Genomic DNA, 21,661 nt, shown 5'->3' on the forward strand with positions numbered 1-21,661 from the left:
AATATTCCTTTTTGACATGTTTATTCTGTTACAGACATTCCTTTGTTTATTAGCCACAGACCTCCATGTTTTATAACCCCTGGATGACTGACAGAGGGTGCTGTATTGAAGCCACCAGGCAGCCATCTCAATACTCCTCCTCCGTTGTAAAAAATACATTTTGGAAGCTATAGAAATGCATTTAATAATTCCTTTTTGACATGTTTATTCTGTTACAGACACCTCCATGTTTATTATATTACAGACACCTCCATGTTTATTATTACAGACACCTCCATGTTTATTCTGTTACAGACACCTCCATGTTTATTATGTTACAGACACCTCCATGTTTATTATTACAGACACCTCCATGTTTATTATATTACAGACACCTCCATGTTTATTATATTACAGACACCTCCATGTTTATTATTACAGACACCTCCATGTTTATTATATTACAGACACCTCCATGTTTATTATATTACAGACACCTCCATGTTTATTCTGTTACAGACACCTCCATGTTTATTATATTACAGACACCTCCATGTTTATTATATTACAGACACCTCCATGTTTATTATTACAGACACCTCCATGTTTATTATTACAGACACCATGTTTATTATATTACAGACACCTCCATGTTTATTATGTTACAGACACCTCCATGTTTATTATTACAGACACCTCCATGTTTATTATATTACAGACACCATGTTTATATTACAGACACCTCCATGTTTATTATATTACAGACACCTCCATGTTTATTATTACAGACACCTCCATGTTTATTATTACAGACACCATGTTTATTATATTACAGACACCTCCATGTTTATTATGTTACAGACACCTCCATGTTTATTATTACAGACACCTCCATGTTTATTATATTACAGACACCTCCATGTTTATTCTGTTACAAACACCTCCATGTTTATTCTGTTACAGACACCTCCATGTTTATTCTGTTACAAACACCTCCATGTTTATTATATTACAGACACCTCCATGTTTATTCTGTTACAGACACCTCCATGTTTATTATATTACAGACACCTCCATGTTTATTCTGTTACAGACACCTCCATGTTTATTATGTTACAGACACCTCCATGTTTATTATATTACAGACACCTCCATGTTTATTATGTTACAGACACCTCCATGTTTATTATTACAGACACCTCCATGTTTATTATATTACAGACACCTCCATGTTTATTATTACAGACACCTCCATGTTTATTATATTACAGACACCTCCATGTTTATTATATTACAGACACCTCCATGTTTATTATTACAGACACCTCCATGTTTATTATATTACAGACACCTCCATGTTTATTATTACAGACACCTCCATGTTTATTATTACAGACACCTCCATGTTTATTATATTACAGACACCTCCATGTTTATTATTACAGACACCTCCATGTTTATTATTACAGACACCTCCATGTTTATTATTACAGACACCTCCATGTTTATTATATTACAGACACCTCCATGTTTATTATATTACAGACACCTCCATGTTTATTATTACAGACACCTCCATGTTTATTATTACAGACACCTCCATGTTTATTCTGTTACAGACACCTCCATGTTTATTATATTACAGACACCTCCATGTTTATTATTACAGACACCTCCATGTTTATTATTACAGACACCTCCATGTTTATTATTACAGACACCTCCATGTTTATTATTACAGACACCTCCATGTTTATTATATTACAGACACCTCCATGTTTATTATTACAGACACCTCCATGTTTATTATTACAGACACCTCCATGTTTATTATATTACAGACACCTCCATGTTTATTATTACAGACACCTCCATGTTTATTATTACAGACACCTCCATGTTTATTATATTACAGACACCTCCATGTTTATTCTGTTACAGACACCTCCATGTTTATTATTACAGACACCTCCATGTTTATTATTACAGACACCTCCATGTTTATTATATTACAGACACCTCCATGTTTATTATATTACAGACACCTCCATGTTTATTATATTACAGACACCTCCATGTTTATTATATTACAGACACCTCCATGTTTATTACCTCCATGTTTATTATACAGACACCTCCATGTTTATTATTACAGACACCTCCATGTTTATTATATTACAGACACCTCCATGTTTATTATTACAGACACCTCCATGTTTATTATATTACAGACACCTCCATGTTTATTATATTACAGACACCTCCATGTTTATTATATTACAGACACCTCCATGTTTATTATATTACAGACACCTCCATGTTTATTATTACAGACACCTCCATGTTTATTATATTACAGACACCTCCATGTTTATTATATTACAGACACCTCCATGTTTATTATATTACAGACACCTCCATGTTTATTATGTTACAGACACCTCCATGTTTATTATTACAGACACCTCCATGTTTATTATATTACAGACACCTCCATGTTTATTATATTACAGACACCTCCATGTTTATTATATTACAGACACCTCCATGTTTATTATTACAGACACCTCCATGTTTATTTATTACAGACACCTCCATGTTTATTATATTACAGACACCTCCATGTTTATTATTACAGACACCTCCATGTTTATTATTACAGACACCTCCATGTTTATTATTACAGACACCTCCATGTTTATTATATTACAGACACCTCCATGTTTATTATATTACAGACACCTCCATGTTTATTATATTACAGACACCTCCATGTTTATTATTACAGACACCTCCATGTTTATTATATTACAGACACCTCCATGTTTATTATATTACAGACACCTCCATGTTTATTATTACAGACACCTCCATGTTTATTATTACAGACACCTCCATGTTTATTATTACAGACACCTCCATGTTTATTATTACAGACACCTCCATGTTTATTATATTACAGACACCTCCATGTTTATTATTACAGACACCTCCATGTTTATTATTACAGACACCTCCATGTTTATTATATTACAGACACCTCCATGTTTATTATTACAGACACCTCCATGTTTATTATTACAGACACCTCCATGTTTATTATGTTACAGACACCTCCATGTTTATTCTATTACAGACACCTCCATGTTTATTATTACAGACACCTCCATGTTTATTATTACAGACACCTCCATGTTTATTATATTACAGACACCTCCATGTTTATTATATTACAGACACCTCCATGTTTATTATATTACAGACACCTCCATGTTTATTATATTACAGACACCTCCATGTTTATTATATTACAGACACCTCCATGTTTATTATATTACAGACACCTCCATGTTTATTATATTACAGACACCTCCATGTTTATTATATTACAGACACCTCCATGTTTATTATATTACAGACACCTCCATGTTTATTATATTACAGACACCTCCATGTTTATTATATTACAGACACCTCCATGTTTATTATTACAGACACCTCCATGTTTATTATATTACAGACACCTCCATGTTTATTATATTACAGACACCTCCATGTTTATTATATTACAGACACCTCCATGTTTATTATTACAGACACCTCCATGTTTATTATATTACAGACACCTCCATGTTTATTATATTACAGACACCTCCATGTTTATTATATTACAGACACCTCCATGTTTATTATATTACAGACACCTCCATGTTTATTATTACAGACACCTCCATGTTTATTATATTACAGACACCTCCATGTTTATTATTACAGACACCTCCATGTTTATTATTACAGACACCTCCATGTTTATTATATTACAGACACCTCCATGTTTATTATATTACAGACACCTCCATGTTTATTATATTACAGACACCTCCATGTTTATTCTGTTACAGACACCTCCATGTTTATTATATTACAGACACCTCCATGTTTATTATTACAGACACCTCCATGTTTATTATTACAGACACCTCCATGTTTATTATATTACAGACACCTCCATGTTTATTATTACAGACACCTCCATGCATACTGTTAAATTGTATTCGGTGAGCTAAACATGAAAATGAAATATGCAAAAATATTTACAAACATTCTTCTTAAAGATGTTTTTTTGTACTAATGTTCCTGTCCCCACGACAACATCAAAAACCTTAAATACATGTAATTTTGTCCTTGAAACATTTAAGTGAAATGCTGTATAATTCCATCCATTCCTATGGAGGACTGCTCTACTGGGGACTGCCAATATGGCTGACGTGTTTTATTAAAGTTGAGATGCAGAGTCATATCCTCACCCAATGCCACCACTTGTCGTGTTTAAATGTTTATCTGTTTCCATATACTTTCAGTTCAATTCTGTCTAAGACATGAAATGAACAGGAAGTCCAAAAGCATGTCCACTAAGCATGTGTTTGTGCTGTCTGAGGTCCCTGCTGTCTGAGGTCCCTGCTGTCTGAGGTCCCTGCAGTCTGAGGTCCCTGCAGTCTGAGGTCCCTGCAGTCTGAGGTCCCTGCAGTCTGAGGTCCCTGCAGTCTGAGGTCCCTGCAGTCTGAGGTCCCTGCAGTCTGAGGTCCCTGCAGTCTGAGGTCCCTGCAGTCTGAGGTCCCTGCAGTCTGAGGTCCCTGCAGTCTGAGGTCCCTGCAGTCTGAGGTCCCTGCAGTCTGAGGTCCCTGCAGTCTGAGGTCCCTGCAGTCTGAGGTCCCTGCAGTCTGAGGTCCCTGCAGTCTGAGGTCCCTGCTGTCTGAGGTCCCTGCAGTCTGAGGTCCCTGCAGTCTGAGGTCCCTGCAGTCTGAGGTCCCTGCTGTCTGAGGTCCCTGCTGTCTGAGGTCCCTGCTGTCTGAGGTCCCTGCTGTCTGAGGTCCCTGCAGTCTGAGGTCCCTGCAGTCTGAGGTCCCTGCAGTCTGAGGTCCCTGCTGTCTGAGGTCCCTGCTGTCTGAGGTCCCTGCTGTCTGAGGTCCCTGCTGTCTGAGGTCCCTGCAGTCTGAGGTCCCTGCTGTCTGAGGTCCCTGCAGTCTGAGGTCCCTGCTGTCTGAGGTCCCTGCTGTCTGAGGTCCTGCTGTCTGAGGTCCCTGCTGTCTGAGGTCCCTGCTGTCTGAGGTCCCTGCAGTCTGAGGTCCCTGCTGTCTGAGGTCCCTGCTGTCTGAGGTCCCTGCAGTCTGAGGTCCCTGCTGTCTGAGGTCCCTGCAGTCTGAGGTCCCTGCAGTCTGAGGTCCCTGCAGTCTGAGGTCCCTGCAGTCTGAGGTCCCTGCTGTCTGAGGTCCCTGCAGTCTGAGGTCCCTGCTGTCTGAGGTCCCTGCTGTCTGAGGTCCCTGCTGTCTGAGGTCCCTGCAGTCTGAGGTCCCTGCTGTCTGAGGTCCCTGCTGTCTGAGGTCCCTGCAGTCTGAGGTCCCTGCAGTCTGAGGTCCCTGCAGTCTGAGGTCCCTGCAGTCTGAGGTCCCTGCTGTCTGAGGTCCCTGCTGTCTGAGGTCCCTGCATGTCTGAGGTCCCTGCTGTCTGAGGTCCCTGCTGTCTGAGGTCCCTGCTGTCTGAGGTCCCTGCAGTCTGAGGTCCCTGCTGTCTGAGGTCCCTGCAGTCTGAGGTCCCTGCAGTCTGAGGTCCCTGCTGTCTGAGGTCCCTGCTGTCTGAGGTCTCTGCTGTCTGAGGTCCCTGCAGTCTGAGGTCCCTGCAGTCTGAGGTCCCTGCTGTCTGAGGTCCCTGCTGTCTGAGGTCACCTGCGGTCTGAGGTCCCTGCAGTCTGAGGTCCCTGCTGTCTGAGGTCCCTGCTGTCTGAGGTCCCTGCTGTCTGAGGTCCCTGCAGTCTGAGGTCCCTGCTGTCTGAGGTCCCTGCAGTCTGAGGTCCCTGCTGTCTGAGGTCCCTGCAGTCTGAGGTCCCTGCAGTCTGAGGTCCCTGCAGTCTGAGGTCCCTGCTGTCTGAGGTCCTGCTGTCTGAGGTCCCTGCTGTCTGAGGTCCCTGCTGTCTGAGGTCCCTGCTGTCTGAGGTCCCTGCATGTCTGAGGTCCCTGCTGTCTGAGGTCCCTGCTGTCTGAGGTCCCTGCTGTCTGAGGTCCCTGCAGTCTGAGGTCCCTGCAGTCTGAGGTCCTGCTGCAGTCTGAGGTCCCTGCAGTCTGAGGTCCCTGCTGTCTGAGGTCCCTGCTGTCTGAGGTCCCTGCAGTCTGAGGTCCCTGCTGTCTGAGGTCCCCTGTCTGAGGTCCCTGCTGTCTGAGGTCCCTGCAGTCTGAGGTCCCTGCTGTCTGAGGTCCCTGCAGTCTGAGGTCCCTGCAGTCTGAGGTCCCTGCTGTCTGAGGTCCCTGCTGTCTGAGGTCTCTGCTGTCTGAGGTCCCTGCTGTCTGAGGTCCCTGCTGTCTGAGGTCCCTGCAGTCTGAGGTCCCTGCTGTCTGAGGTCCCTGCTGTCTGAGGTCCCTGCTGTCTGAGGTCCCTGCTGTCTGAGGTCCCTGCAGTCTGAGGTCCCTGCAGTCTGAGGTCCCTGCTGTCTGAGGTCCCTGCTGTCTGAGGTCCCTGCTGTCTGAGGTCCCTGCAGTCTGAGGTCCCTGCAGTCTGAGGTCCCTGCTGTCTGAGGTCCCTGCTGTCTGAGGTCCCTGCTGTCTGAGGTCCCTGCAGTCTGAGGTCCCTGCAGTCTGAGGTCCCTGCTGTCTGAGGTCCCTGCTGTCTGAGGTCCCTGCAGTCTGAGGTCCCTGCAGTCTGAGGTCCCTGCTGTCTGAGGTCCCTGCTGTCTGAGGTCCCTGCTGTCTGAGGTCCCTGCAGTCTGAGGTCCCTGCTGTCTGAGGTCCCTGCTGTCTGAGGTCCCTGCTGTCTGAGGTCCCTGCTGTCTGAGGTCCCTGCAGTCTGAGGTCCCTGCTGTCTGAGGTCCCTGCTGTCTGAGGTCCCTGCAGTCTGAGGTCCCTGCTGTCTGAGGTCCCTGCTGTCTGAGGTCCCTGCTGTCTGAGGTCCCTGCTGTCTGAGGTCCCTGCAGTCTGAGGTCCCTGCAGTCTGAGGTCCCTGCAGTCTGAGGTCCCTGCTGTCTGAGGTCCCTGCTGTCTGAGGTCCCTGCTGTCTGAGGTCCCTGCTGTCTGAGGTCCCTGCAGTCTGAGGTCCCTGCTGTCTGAGGTCCCTGCAGTCTGAGGTCCCTGCTGTCTGAGGTCCCTGCTGTCTGAGGTCCCTGCTGTCTGAGGTCCCTGCTGTCTGAGGTCCCTGCTGTCTGAGGTCCCTGCTGTCTGAGGTCCCTGCTGTCTGAGGTCCCTGCTGTCTGAGGTCCCTGCTGTCTGAGGTCCCTGCAGTCTGAGGTCCCTGCTGTCTGAGGTCCCTGCTGTCTGAGGTCCCTGCTGTCTGAGGTCCCTGCTGTCTGAGGTCCCTGCTGTCTGAGGTCCCTGCTGTCTGAGGTCCCTGCTGTCTGAGGTCCCTGCAGTCTGAGGTCCCTGCAGTCTGAGGTCCCTGCAGTCTGAGGTCCCTGCAGTCTGAGGTCCCTGCTGTCTGAGGTCCCTGCAGTCTGAGGTCCCTGCAGTCTGAGGTCCCTGCTGTCTGAGGTCCCTGCAGTCTGAGGTCTCTGCTGTCTGAGGTCCCTGCAGTCTGAGGTCCCTGCTGTCTGAGGTCCCTGCAGTCTGAGGTCCCTGCTGTCTGAGGTCCCTGCTGTCTGAGGTCCCTGCTGTCTGAGGTCCCTGCAGTCTGAGGTCCCTGCAGTCTGAGGTCCCTGCTGTCTGAGGTCCCTGCAGTCTGAGGTCCCTGCAGTCTGAGGTCCCTGCTGTCTGAGGTCCCTGCTGTCTGAGGTCCCTGCTGTCTGAGGTCCCTGCTGTCTGAGGTCCCTGCTGTCTGAGGTCCCTGCTGTCTGAGGTCCCTGCTGTCTGAGGTCCCTGCTGTCTGAGGTCCCTGCAGTCTGAGGTCCCTGCTGTCTGAGGTCCCTGCTGTCTGAGGTCCCTGCAGTCTGAGGTCCCTGCTGTCTGAGGTCCCTGCTGTCTGAGGTCCCTGCTGTCTGAGGTCCCTGCTGTCTGAGGTCCCTGCTGTCTGAGGTCCCTGCAGTCTGAGGTCCCTGCAGTCTGAGGTCCCTGCTGTCTGAGGTCCCTGCTGTCTGAGGTCCCTGCTGTCTGAGGTCCCTGCAGTCTGAGGTCCCTGCAGTCTGAGGTCCCTGCTGTCTGAGGTCCCTGCTGTCTGAGGTCCCTGCTGTCTGAGGTCCCTGCAGTCTGAGGTCCCTGCTGTCTGAGGTCCCTGCTGTCTGAGGTCCCTGCAGTCTGAGGTCCCTGCTGTCTGAGGTCCCTGCTGTCTGAGGTCCCTGCAGTCTGAGGTCCCTGCTGTCTGAGGTCCCTGCTGTCTGAGGTCCCTGCTGTCTGAGGTCCCTGCTGTCTGAGGTCCCTGCAGTCTGAGGTCCCTGCTGTCTGAGGTCCCTGCAGTCTGAGGTCCCTGCTGTCTGAGGTCCCTGCTGTCTGAGGTCCCTGCTGTCTGAGGTCCCTGCAGTCTGAGGTCCCTGCTGTCTGAGGTCCCTGCTGTCTGAGGTCCCTGCTGTCTGAGGTCCCTGCTGTCTGAGGTCCCTGTCTGAGGTCCCTGCTGTCTGAGGTCCCTGCTGTCTGAGGTCCCTGCTGTCTGAGGTCCCTGCTGTCCCTGAGGTCCCTGCTGTCTGAGGTCCCTGCTGTCTGAGGTCCCTGCTGTCTGAGGTCCCTGCTGTCTGAGGTCCCTGCTGTCTGAGGTCCCTGCTGTCTGAGGTCCCTGCTGTCTGAGGTCCCTGCTGTCTGAGGTCCCTGCTGTCTGAGGTCCCTGCTGTCTGAGGTCCCTGCTGTCTGAGGTCCCTGCTGTCTGAGGTCCCTGCTGTCTGAGGTCCCTGCTGTCTGAGGTCCCTGAGGTGCAGTCTGAGGTCCCTGCTGTCTGAGGTCCCTGCTGTCTGAGGTCCCTGCTGTCTGAGGTCCCTGCTGTCTGAGGTCCCTGCAGTCTGAGGTCCCTGCTGTCTGAGGTCCCTGCTGTCTGAGGTCCCTGCTGTCTGAGGTCCCTGCTGTCTGAGGTCCCTGCTGTCTGAGGTCCCTGCTGTCTGAGGTCCCTGCTGTCTGAGGTCCCTGCTGTCTGAGGTCCCTGCTGTCTGAGGTCCCTGCTGTCTGAGGTCCCTGCAGTCTGAGGTCCCTGCTGTCTGAGGTCCCTGCTGTCTGAGGTCCCTGCTGTCTGAGGTCCCTGCTGTCTGAGGTCCCTGCTGTCTGAGGTCCCTGCTGTCTGAGGTCCCTGCTGTCTGAGGTCCCTGCTGTCTGAGGTCCCTGCTGTCTGAGGTCCCTGCTGTCTGAGGTCCCTGCTGTCTGAGGTCCCTGCTGTCTGAGGTCCCTGCTGTCTGAGGTCCCTGCTGTCTGAGGTCCCTGCTGTCTGAGGTCTCTGCTGTCTGAGGTCCCTGCAGTCTGAGGTCCCTGCTGTCTGAGGTCCCTGCTGTCTGAGGTCCCTGCTGTCTGAGGTCCCTGCTGTCTGAGGTCCCTGCTGTCTGAGGTCCCTGCTGTCTGAGGTCCCTGCAGTCTGAGGTCCCTGCTGTCTGAGGTCCCTGCAGTCTGAGGTCCCTGCAGTCTGAGGTCCCTGCTGTCTGAGGTCCCTGCAGTCTGAGGTCCCTGCTGTCTGAGGTCCCTGCTGTCTGAGGTCCCTGCAGTCTGAGGTCCCTGCAGTCTGAGGTCCCTGCTGTCTGAGGTCCCTGCAGTCTGAGGTCCCTGCAGTCTGAGGTCCCTGCTGTCTGAGGTCCCTGCTGTCTGAGGTCCCTGCTGTCTGAGGTCCCTGCTGTCTGAGGTCCCTGCAGTCTGAGGTCCCTGCTGTCTGAGGTCCCTGCAGTCTGAGGTCCCTGCAGTCTGAGGTCCCTGCTGTCTGAGGTCCCTGCTGTCTGAGGTCCCTGCTGTCTGAGGTCCCTGCTGTCTGAGGTCCCTGCTGTCTGAGGTCCCTGCAGTCTGAGGTCCCTGCAGTCTGAGGTCCCTGCTGTCTGAGGTCCCTGCAGTCTGAGGTCCCTGCTGTCTGAGGTCCCTGCTGTCTGAGGTCCCTGCTGTCTGAGGTCCCTGCTGTCTGAGGTCCCTGCTGTCTGAGGTCCCTGCTGTCTGAGGTCCCTGCTGTCTGAGGTCCCTGCAGTCTGAGGTCCCTGCTGTCTGAGGTCCCTGCTGTCTGAGGTCCCTGCAGTCTGAGGTCCCTGCTGTCTGAGGTCCCTGCTGTCTGAGGTCCCTGCTGTCTGAGGTCCCTGCTGTCTGAGGTCCCTGCTGTCTGAGGTCCCTGCTGTCTGAGGTCCCTGCAGTCTGAGGTCCCTGCTGTCTGAGGTCCCTGCTGTCTGAGGTCCCTGCAGTCTGAGGTCCCTGCAGTCTGAGGTCCCTGCTGTCTGAGGTCCCTGCTGTCTGAGGTCCCTGCTGTCTGAGGTCCCTGCTGTCTGAGGTCCCTGCTGTCTGAGGTCCCTGCAGTCTGAGGTCCCTGCAGTCTGAGGTCCCTGCTGTCTGAGGTCCCTGCTGTCTGAGGTCCCTGCAGTCTGAGGTCCCTGCTGTCTGAGGTCCCTGCAGTCTGAGGTCCCTGCAGTCTGAGGTCCCTGCTGTCTGAGGTCCCTGCTGTCTGAGGTCCCTGCTGTCTGAGGTCCCTGCAGTCTGAGGTCCCTGCTGTCTGAGGTCCCTGCAGTCTGAGGTCCCTGCAGTCTGAGGTCCCTGCTGTCTGAGGTCCCTGCAGTCTGAGGTCCCTGCTGTCTGAGGTCCCTGCTGTCTGAGGTCCCTGCTGTCTGAGGTCCCTGCTGTCTGAGGTCCCTGCTGTCTGAGGTCCCTGCAGTCTGAGGTCCCTGCTGTCTGAGGTCCCTGCAGTCTGAGGTCCCTGCAGTCTGAGGTCCCTGCTGTCTGAGGTCCCTGCAGTCTGAGGTCCCTGCTGTCTGAGGTCCCTGCTGTCTGAGGTCCCTGCTGTCTGAGGTCCCTGCTGTCTGAGGTCCCTGCTGTCTGAGGTCCCTGCTGTCTGAGGTCCTGCTGTCAGTCTGAGGTCCCTGCTGTCTGAGGTCCCTGCTGTCTGAGGTCCCTGCAGTCTGAGGTCCCTGCTGTCTGAGGTCCCTGCTGTCTGAGGTCCCTGCTGTCTGAGGTCCCTGCTGTCTGAGGTCCCTGCAGTCTGAGGTCCCTGCAGTCTGAGGTCCCTGCTGTCTGAGGTCCCTGTCCCTGTCTGAGGTCCCTGCAGTCTGAGGTCCCTGCAGTCTGAGGTCCCTGCTGTCTGAGGTCCCTGCTGTCTGAGGTCCCTGCTGTCTGAGGTCCCTGCAGTCTGAGGTCCCTGCTGTCTGAGGTCCCTGCTGTCTGAGGTCCCTGCAGTCTGAGGTCCCTGCAGTCTGAGGTCCCTGCTGTCTGAGGTCCCTGCTGTCTGAGGTCCCTGCAGTCTGAGGTCCCTGCAGTCTGAGGTCCCTGCTGTCTGAGGTCCCTGCAGTCTGAGGTCCCTGCTGTCTGAGGTCCCTGCTGTCTGAGGTCCCTGCTGTCTGAGGTCCCTGCTGTCTGAGGTCCCTGCTGTCTGAGGTCCCTGCAGTCTGAGGTCCCTGCTGTCTGAGGTCCCTGCTGTCTGAGGTCCCTGCAGTCTGAGGTCCCTGCAGTCTGAGGTCCCTGCAGTCTGAGGTCCCTGCTGTCTGAGGTCCCTGCTGTCTGAGGTCCCTGCTGTCTGAGGTCCCTGCTGTCTGAGGTCCCTGCAGTCTGAGGTCCCTGCAGTCTGAGGTCCCTGCAGTCTGAGGTCCCTGCTGTCTGAGGTCCCTGCTGTCTGAGGTCCCTGCTGTCTGAGGTCCCTGCTGTCTGAGGTCCCTGCTGTCTGAGGTCCCTGCAGTCTGAGGTCCCTGCTGTCTGAGGTCCCTGCTGTCTGAGGTCCCTGCTGTCTGAGGTCCCTGCTGTCACAGACAATCCATTTTAGTCCCATCTGACGACATGTTGCAGAACATGATGAGATGCCACCTATGAAGACAGTCAAACAGTGTTTGGCCATCTAAATGATTTCTAACTCTGTACATAATACAGTACATGCATCCTACTGGGGTGCAATAAAAGCTGTTAGCAAAACCCCCAAATTAAAATGTAAAGCCATCTTCACCCTCCACCATGATGAAATCCCCTATTAACTGAAGCAAGGAGTCAAAATGTGACAGGAGGGGATAAGAGGGAAGCCAAACCCTAAGGGGATCCCTAACACTCTTTCTCTCTTCCTCCTTTCTCCCCCTACTCTTCTCTCTCCCTCTCTATCCCTTTTCCCTGAGGTTGTGTGCTCCCTGCAGGTGCCACATCTGCCAGCTTCCAGACTGCTGGCTGGGAGAGAGATAATCTAGGTAATCCCCCGTCATCCCAGCAGCTATCATAGTACTCTATAACCTCCTAATCCCTCTAATTCTCTAAGACTCTCTGCAGTCAGTCCGCTGCCTCACACACACACACAGGGATCCATGTTGCCAGGCCATAGGCTGCAGGGAGTGTGTGGGGGGGGTAGTTGTGTGTGCGTGCATGCTCTTCAGCTACTTCGCTTAATCAAGAAGGGAATGTGGCCATAAAAGTCTGCCTGTTAAGGCACATAATAAGGCACATAATAAGGCACATAATAAGGCACATAACAAGGCACATAACAAGTCACATAATAAGGCACATAATAAGGCACATAATAAGGCACATAATACGGCACATAATACGGCACATAATAAGGCACATAATAAGGCACATAATAAGTCACATAACAAGTCACATAACAAGTCACATAACAAGTCACATAACAAGTCACATAATAAGGCACATAATAAGGCACATAATAAGGCACATAATAAGGCACATAACAAGTCACATAACAAGTCACATAATAAGGCACATAATAAGGCACATAATAAGGCACATAATAAGGCACATAATAAGGCACATAATAAGTCACATAATAAGGCACATAATAAGTCACATAACAAGTCACATAATAAGGCACATAACAAGTCACATAATAAGTCACATAATAAGGCACATAATAAGGCACATAATAAGGTCACATAATAAGGCACATAACAAGTCACATAACAAGTCACATAATAAGGCACATAACAAGTCACATAATAAGGCACATAATAAGGCACATAATAAGTCACATAATAAGGCACATAACAAGTCACATAATAAGGCACATAATAAGGCACATAATAAGTCACATAACAAGTCACATAACAAGTCACATAATAAGTCACATAACAAGTCACATAATAAGTCACATAATAAGTCACATAATAAGTCACATAATAAGTCACATAATAAGTCACATAATAAGGCACATAACAAGTCACATAATAAGGCACATAATAAGGCACATAATAAGGCACATAATAAGTCACATAATAAGGCACATAATAAGGCACATAATAAGTCACATAATAAGGCACATAATAAGGCACATAACAAGTCACATAATAAGTCACATAATAAGTCACATAACAAGTCACATAATAAGTCACATAATAAGGCACATAATAAGTCACATAATAAGGCACATAATAAGTCACATAACAAGTCACATAATAAGTCACATAATAAGTCACATAACAAGTCACATAATAAGTCACATAATAAGTCACATAATAAGTCACATAATAAGGCACATAATAAGTCACATAATAAGTCACATAACAAGTCACATAATAAGTCACATAATAAGTCACATAATAAGGCACATAATAAGTCACATAATAAGTCACATAATAAGTCACATAACAAGTCACATAATAAGGCACATAATAAGTTGCATGTGTGTAATAATCTTGTTTAACGTGACCTCATCTCTGTACCACACATAGAATTATCTGTAATTGTATGTCGAGCAGTGAATTTCAAACACAGATTCAACCACAAAGACCAGGGAGATTTTCCAATGCCTCGCAAAGAAGGGCATTGAATATCCCTTTGAGAATGATGAAGTTAATAATTACACCTTGGATGGTGTATCAATGGTGTATCAATACCCTCAGAGTAACTACAACTACAGTTGCCAGAGAGGAAGGAAACAGCTCAGGGATTTCACCATGAGGCTGATGGTGACTTTAAAACAGTTACCGGGTTTAATGGCTGTGATGGGAGACAACTGAGGATGGATCAACAACATTGTAGATACACCACAATACTAAGCTAAATGACAGAGTGAAAATAAGGAAGTCTGTACAGATTATTATTTTTTTAATATTCCAAAACATGCATCCTGTTTGCAATAAGGCATGAAATTAAACTGCAAAAAATGTGGCAAAGCAATTCACTTAATGTCCTGAATACAAATTGTTATGTTTGGGGCAAATCACACATAACATAACTGAGTTAATATTTTCAAGCATGGTGGTGGATGCATCATGTTATGGGTATGCTTGTCATCAGCAAGGACTAGGGAGTTCTTTAGGATAAAAATAAATGGTACAGCACAGGCAAAATCCTAGAGGAAAACCTGGTTCAGTCTCCTTTCCACAAGACACTTGAAAATCTATGGCAAGACTTAAAAATGGTTGTCTAGCAACGATCAACCACCAACTTGACAGAGCTTGAAGAATATATATATATTTGTGAAAATATTGTACAATCCAGGTGTGCAAAGCTCTGAGAGATTTGCAGCTGTAATCTCTGTAATTACAGCTGTAATCGCTGCCAATGGTGATTCAAATATGTGAATACTTATGTAAATGAGATATTTCTCTATTTCATTTTCAATAAATCTGCAAACATTTCTAAAAACATGTTTTCACTTTGTCATTATGGGGTAATGTGTGTAAATGGGTGAGGAAAAACATCTATTTAATCCATTTTGATTCCAGGCTGTAACACAACAAAATGTTCCAAACTGGACGTTCTAAATACGCGTTCTAATCACACTGGTTCTAATCACACTGGTTCTAATCACACTGGTTCTAATCACACTGGTTCTAATCACACTGGTTCTAATCACACTGGTTCTAATCACACTGGTTCTAATCACACTGGTTCTAATCACACTGGTTCTAATCACACTGGTTCTAATCACACTGGTTATAATCACACTGGTTCTAATCACACTGGTTCTAATCGTATGCTACAGGGACCACTGTAAAATGGGACCACAGTAGAAATGCGCCTATGTTTGGTCTCAATTAAATAGCCTGTAGGCTGCATTGGTCGGGAAAAGCAGTCAACGGGTATGAAACCTTTCTGAAGGCACTGTAGCTGTTTACTTTGGCTGTATCTTAAAGGAGGGACCGGAGGAAAGGAGGGATTTGACAAGAAGGCTAAATGAAAGGAAGATGTGAGCAGTAGCAGAAGCTAGCTAGCAGACCTTGATCAATAACCACTCCGTTTTACAGTGGACACTATTTTTATTTTTTTAAATAAGCCATTTATAGGGCTGTAAACCTCAGACTCTGCTTGCTGACAGTTTATCACATAATCAATACACTCATCAAAGGAGCAAGGAGGGGAGAAAATACATCATCTCATCCCCGGCTGAGGAATTTTATATACTAATTACACTCCTCAGCAGTAGGGCTTAGGATGATACAGTCAGCGTATAGCCTCTAAGTAGGGAGAAAGAGCTGAATTGACAGGTCCGCTCGATGGTCTCTATACACGGAGGTCCACTAACACGCTAGTGGCCTCGCCCTTTCAACTCTGAGGGAGAGTAGCGGGGTGAGGGGTTAAAAGCGTTATTCTGCCTGCTCAGCTCTCTGGAGGATGGAGGGGGAGATACGGGAGAGGGAGGTGGAGGAGGTTGGGGGTGTATTGATCAGAACAGGCTATTATCAAACAGGAAGCTGTTTATCATGTTGCCTGCTCGCTGGAGGAGCCGAGCTGGTCTGTAATGGAGCGTGGCCTTCTGCCCAATGCTTTCTGTCTCTCCATCTCCCTCGGTCTCTCTCTCCCTCTCTATCTCTATCTCTCTCTCTGTCTCTCTCTCTGTCTCTATCTCTCTGTCTCTCTCTCTGTCTCTGTCTCTCTCTATCTCTCTCTCTGTCTCTCTCTGTCTCTGTCTCTCTCTGTCTCTGTCTCTCTCTGTCTCTGTCTCTATCTCGCTCTGTCTCTGTCTCTCTCTGTATCTCTCTCTGTCTCTCTCTGTATCTCTCTCTGTCTCTATCTCTCTCTGTCTCTATATATCTCTCTCTCTGTCTCTGTCTCTGTCTCTGTCTCTGTCTCTGTCTCTATATCTCTCTCTGTCTCTGTCTCTCTCTATATCTCTCTGTCTCTGTCTCTCTCTGTCTCTGTCTCTATCTCTCTCTATCTCGCTCTGTCTCTGTCTGTATCTCTCTCTATCTCTCTCTGTCTCTGTCTCTCTCTGTATCTCTCTCTGTCTCTATCTCTCTCTGTCTCTCTCTCTCTCTCTCTCTGTCTCTCTCTCTGTCTCTATCTCTCTCTGTCTCTCTCTCTGTCTCTGTCTCTCTCTGTCTCTGTCTCTCTATCTCAATCTCTCTCTGTCTATCTCTCTGTCTATCTCTCTCTGTCTCTATCCCTCTGTCTCTATCTCTCTCTGTCTCTATATATATATCTCTCTGTCTCTCTGTCTCTCTCTCTGTCTCTATCTCTCTCTGTCTCTGTCTCTCTGTCTATCTCTCTGTCTCTATCTATCTCTGTCTCTATCTATCTCTATCTCTATCTATCTCTGTCTCTATCTATCTCTGTCTCTATCTCTCTGTCTCTATCTCTATCTATCTCTGTCTCTATCTATCTCTATCTCTATCTATCTCTGTCTCTATCTATCTCTGTCTCTATCTCTCTGTCTCTATCTCTCTCTGTCTCTCTCTGTCTGTCTCTGTCTCTCTCTCTGTCTTTGTCTCTCTCTCTATCTGTCTCTGTCTCTCTCTCTGTCTCTCTCTCTGTCTCTCTCTCTCTCTCTCTCTCTCTCTCTCTCTCTCTCTCTCTCTCTCTCTCTCTCTCTCTCTGTGTCTCTCTCTCTCTGTGTCTCTCTCTCTCTCTCTCTGTATCTCTCTCTGTCTCTCTCTCTCTTGATGCATAATATTGATCCCTCCATCTCTGTCTCTCTCCGTCTCTCTAGTCACTTGTCCTTGTCCCTCTCCCTCCTTCTTCTTTCCGACTCCCCTGTCTCTGGAAGGATTTTAGCCACCTGAGGCGCCTGTGAGGAGGGAACTAAAGGGGGAAGGGGGGCAGGTGGCTCATCCCCCCTCTTGGTTGTCAGCAGTGAAATATGGCTTCAGTTGTCTCCACACCCCTGATGACTTTCTTTACCCGACTTTGGATGGCGGTAGTAGCCATAGTGGAGGTGGCGGCAGCGTTGCTAGCAAAGCATTAACGGCGAGGGCCTCCTGCGGGAGAGACAGCTCATCAAGCTCCCTCTTTCTGGGGAGGCAGCCAAGTGGAGTGTGACAAATCTCCATTTACTATGAGCGCTCCGGCACACAGGGGCAAGGGTAAAATTAGAAACTCTGACGCTCTGTTCCCCGCTGCTAATTCCATTTCGCGCAAATTAATAAGTGTTTTTCTTCCCTCCCCCGCCCCTCGCTCAATCGCTCTCACTCCTCTACTCTCCTTGACGAAACACATTATCCCCCCCCCCCAAAAAAAATAAGCTCATACACTCGTAATGAGGCATTGTTAGGCAAATCCCAAGCTGGTTCCAGCATTGTTTACGGAATAAAGCTTAATTATCAGCTCTGAGAACCCTGCGTGCTGTTAGCTGCGGGGCAAGATACAACTTGTTGTTGTTGTTGCTTTTAATCTCTCCCATCATACCCAGTCTCCTTTTGGTGTTTGTTGTCATCATCATTATCCGCTCCTATTGGAAGAGAAAACCACTCCTGATAATTAGGTGATTCATTACAGAAATGACCCATTGTCAATTGAAGCACTGCTGGTAAATTAAGAAGCAAATATATTTGTTTATTCATAGATTATAGTGGCATATTTATCTGCTTCCTAATGCAGAAGTGTATCTTCAAATGGCTTCATTAACAGACCGAATGGAAATGTTTGCTTGTCAAGTGGATGGAGAGTATTACTACATATCCCTTTCAGCATTTAATGTTCATCCTTAAGAGTCGATTGACGCACCCGTCAAAATCTGTCTAAAATAGAGACATCTGTTATTTTGCATAGGCTGTGTCTTATGTCTTCCTCATCTGCTATAGTGCTGTTTGTCAGACCAGGAGACACAGCCCAAAAACCTGTCTTCTCGCCAAAATGTCTGAACGGTTTGGGCCTAGAAAATATATTTTGAATTTGAGGTGAGATTCATCACGGTGTTCTGCATTTTGCTCTATGACCCCCACAAGCCCACGGACTGGTCTGAAGCCTGTACTGCAGGTGGGCCAACCTCTGTCTGTTGCGTTTGGTCTGCAAAGCAGTATGACCCCCACAAGCCCACGGACTGGTCTGAAGCCTGTACTGCAGGTGGGCCAACCTCTGTCTGTTGCGTTTGGTCTGCAAAGCAGTATGACCCCCACAAGCCCACGGACTGGTCTGAAGCCTGTACTGCAGGTGGGCCAACCTCTGTCTGTTGCGTTTGGTCTGCAAAGCAGTATGACCCCCACGGACTGGTCTGAAACCTGTACCGCAGGTGGGCCAACCTCTGTCTGTTGCGTTTGGTCTGCAAAGCAGTATGACCCCCACGGACTGGTCTGAAACCTGTACTGCAGGTGGGCCAACCTCTGTCTGTTGTGTTTGGTCTGCATGGCAGTATGACCCCCACGGACTGGTCTGAAACCTGTACTGCAGGTGGGCCAACCTCTGTCTGTTGTGTTTGGTCTGCAAAGCAGTATGACCCCACGACGGAAAGGGGAGACTCACACAAACACCATTGTGTTCTCCGTTTGGCTTTATGACCCCCAGAAGTGTCATAGGACTCACCTGAATGTAACCCAGTGCCGGTTTTAAAACATCTATGAAAGTAAGTGGCAACAAATGAAAGAGGTTAAATATGTGTCCATCCAAGAAATATATGTAGTATACAGAGCATTCCGAAAGTATTCAGATCCCTTGGCTTTTTCCACATTTTGTTACATTACAGCCTTGTTCTAAAAATGGATTAAATATTTTTTTCTCATCAATTTACACACAATTTTCCATAATGACAATGTGAAAATAAGTTTTAAGATTTGTTTGTACATTTATTACAAATACCAAACAGAAATACCTTATTTGCATAAGTATTTAGACCCTTTGCTATGAGACTCGAAATTGAGATCAGGTGCGTCCTGATTCCATTGATCATCCTTGAGATATTTCCACAACTTGATTGGAGTCCACCTGTGGTAAAGTCAATTGATTGGACATGATTTGGAATATATCTGTCTATATAAGGTCCCACAATTGACAGTGCATGTCAGAGCAAAAACCAAGCCATGAGGTTGAAGTAATTGTCCGTAGAGCTCCGAGACAGGATTGTGTCGAGTCACAGATCTGGGCAAGGGTACCAAAGAATGTCTGAAGCATTGAAGATCCCCAAGAACACGGTGGCCTCCATCATTCTTAAATGGAAGAAGTTTGCAACCACCAAGACTCTTCCTAGAGCTGGCCGCCCAGCCAAACTGAGCAGGAGGGACTTGGTCAGGGAGGTGACCAAGAACCTGATGGTCACTCTGACAGAGCTCCAGAGTTCCTCTGTGGAGATGGGAGAACCTTCCAAAAGGACAACCATCTCTAAAGCAATTAACCAAACCGGCCTTTATGGTAGAATGGCCAGATGGAATCCACTCCTCAGTAAAAGGCACATGACAGCCTGCTTGGAGTTTGCCAAAAGGCACCGAAATACTCTCAGACCATGATAAACAAGATTCTCTGGTCTGATGAAACCAAGATTGAACCCTGTGGCCTGAATGCCAAGCACCACATGTGGAGGAAACCTGACACCATCCCTACGATGAAGCATGCTGGTAGCAGCATCATTCTGTGGGGATGCTTTTCAGCGGCAGGCACTGGGAGACTAGTCAGGATCGAGGGAAAGATGAACGGAGCAAAGTACAGAGAGATCCTTGATGAAAACCGATTCCAGAGCACTCAGGACCTCAAAATTGGGCCGAAGGTTCACATACCAACAGGACAACGACCCTAAGCACACAGCCAAGACAACGTAGGAGTGGCTTCAGGACAAGTCTCTGAACGTCCTTGAGTGGCCTAGCCAGAGCCCAGACTTGAACTTGTGTAAAAAATAGCTCTTCAGCGATGCTACCCATCCAACCTGACAGAGCTTAAGAGGATCTGCAGGGAAGAATGGGAGAAACTCCCCAAATACAGGTGTGCCAAACTTGTAGTATCATACCAAAGAAGAGTCAAGGCTGTAATCGCTGCCAAAGGTTCTTCAACAAATTACTGAGTAAAGGGTCTGAATACTATTGCAAATGTGATATTTAAGATTGTTTTACATATATACGTTGGCAAAAATGTATAGTAACCTGTTTTTGCTTTGTCATTATGTGGTATTGTGTGTAGATTGACGAGGGAAAACATATATTTAATCCATTTTTGAATAAGGCTGTAACGTAACAATAAGGCTGTAATGTAACAATAAGGCTGTAACGTAACAATAAGGCTGTAATGTAACAATAAGGCTGTAACGTAACAATAAGGCTGTAATGTAACAATAAGGCTGTAACGTAACAATAAGGCTGTAACGTAACAATAAGGCTGTAACGTAACAATAAGGCTGTAATGTAACAATAAGGCTGTAACGTAACAATAAGGCTGTAACGTAACAATAAGGCTGTAACGTAACAATAAGGCTGTAACAATAAGGCGTAACAATAAGGCTGTAACGTAACAATAAGGCTGTAACGTAACAATAAGGCTGTAACGTAACAATAAGGCTGTAATGTAACAATAAGGCTGTAACAATAAGGCTGTAACGTAACAATAAGGCTGTAATGTAACAATAAGGCTGTAATGTAACAATAAGGCTGTAACGTAACAATAAGGCTGTAATGTAACAATAAGGCTGTAACGTAACAATAAGGCTGTAACGTAACAATAAGGCTGTAATGTAACAATAAGGCTGTAACGTAACAATAAGGCTGTAATGTAACAATAAGGCTGTAACGTAACAATAAGGCTGTAACGTAACAATAAGGCTGTAATGTAACAATAAGGCTGTAACGTAACAATAAGGCTGTAACGTAACAATAAGGCTGTAACGTAACAATAAGGCTGTAACGTAACAATAAGGCTGTAATGTAACAATAAGGCTGTAATGTAACAATAAGGCTGTAATGTAACAATAAGGCTGTAACGTAACAATAAGGCTGTAATGTAACAATAAGGCTGTAATGTAACAATAAGGCTGTAATGTAACAATAAGGCTGTAATGTAACAATAAGGCTGTAATGTAACAATAAGGCTGTAATGTAACAATAAGGCTGTAATGTAACAATAAGGCTGTAACGTAACAATAAGGCTGTAACGTAACAATAAGGCTGTAACGTAACAATAAGGCTGTAACGTAACAATAAGGCTGTAATGTAACAATAAGGCTGTAACGTAACAATAAGGCTGTAATGTAACAATAAGGCTGTAATGTAACAATAAGGCTGTAACGTAACAATAAGGCTGTAACGTAACAATAAGGCTGCTGTAACAATAAGGCTGTAACGTAACAATAAGGCTGTAATGTAACAATAAGGCTGTAATGTAACAATAAGGCTGTAACGTAACAATAAGGCTGTAACGTAACAATAAGGCTGTAACGTAACAATAAGGCTGTAACGTAACAATAAGGCTGTAACGTAACAATAAGGCTGTAACGTAACAATAAGGCTGTAACGTAACAATAAGGCTGTAACGTAACAATAAGGCTGTAAGTTGTA

The sequence above is a fragment of the Oncorhynchus keta genome, unplaced genomic scaffold (genome assembly GCF_023373465.1).
Source record: "Oncorhynchus keta strain PuntledgeMale-10-30-2019 unplaced genomic scaffold, Oket_V2 Un_scaffold_1597_pilon_pilon, whole genome shotgun sequence".
Lineage (NCBI taxonomy): Eukaryota > Metazoa > Chordata > Actinopteri > Salmoniformes > Salmonidae > Oncorhynchus > Oncorhynchus keta.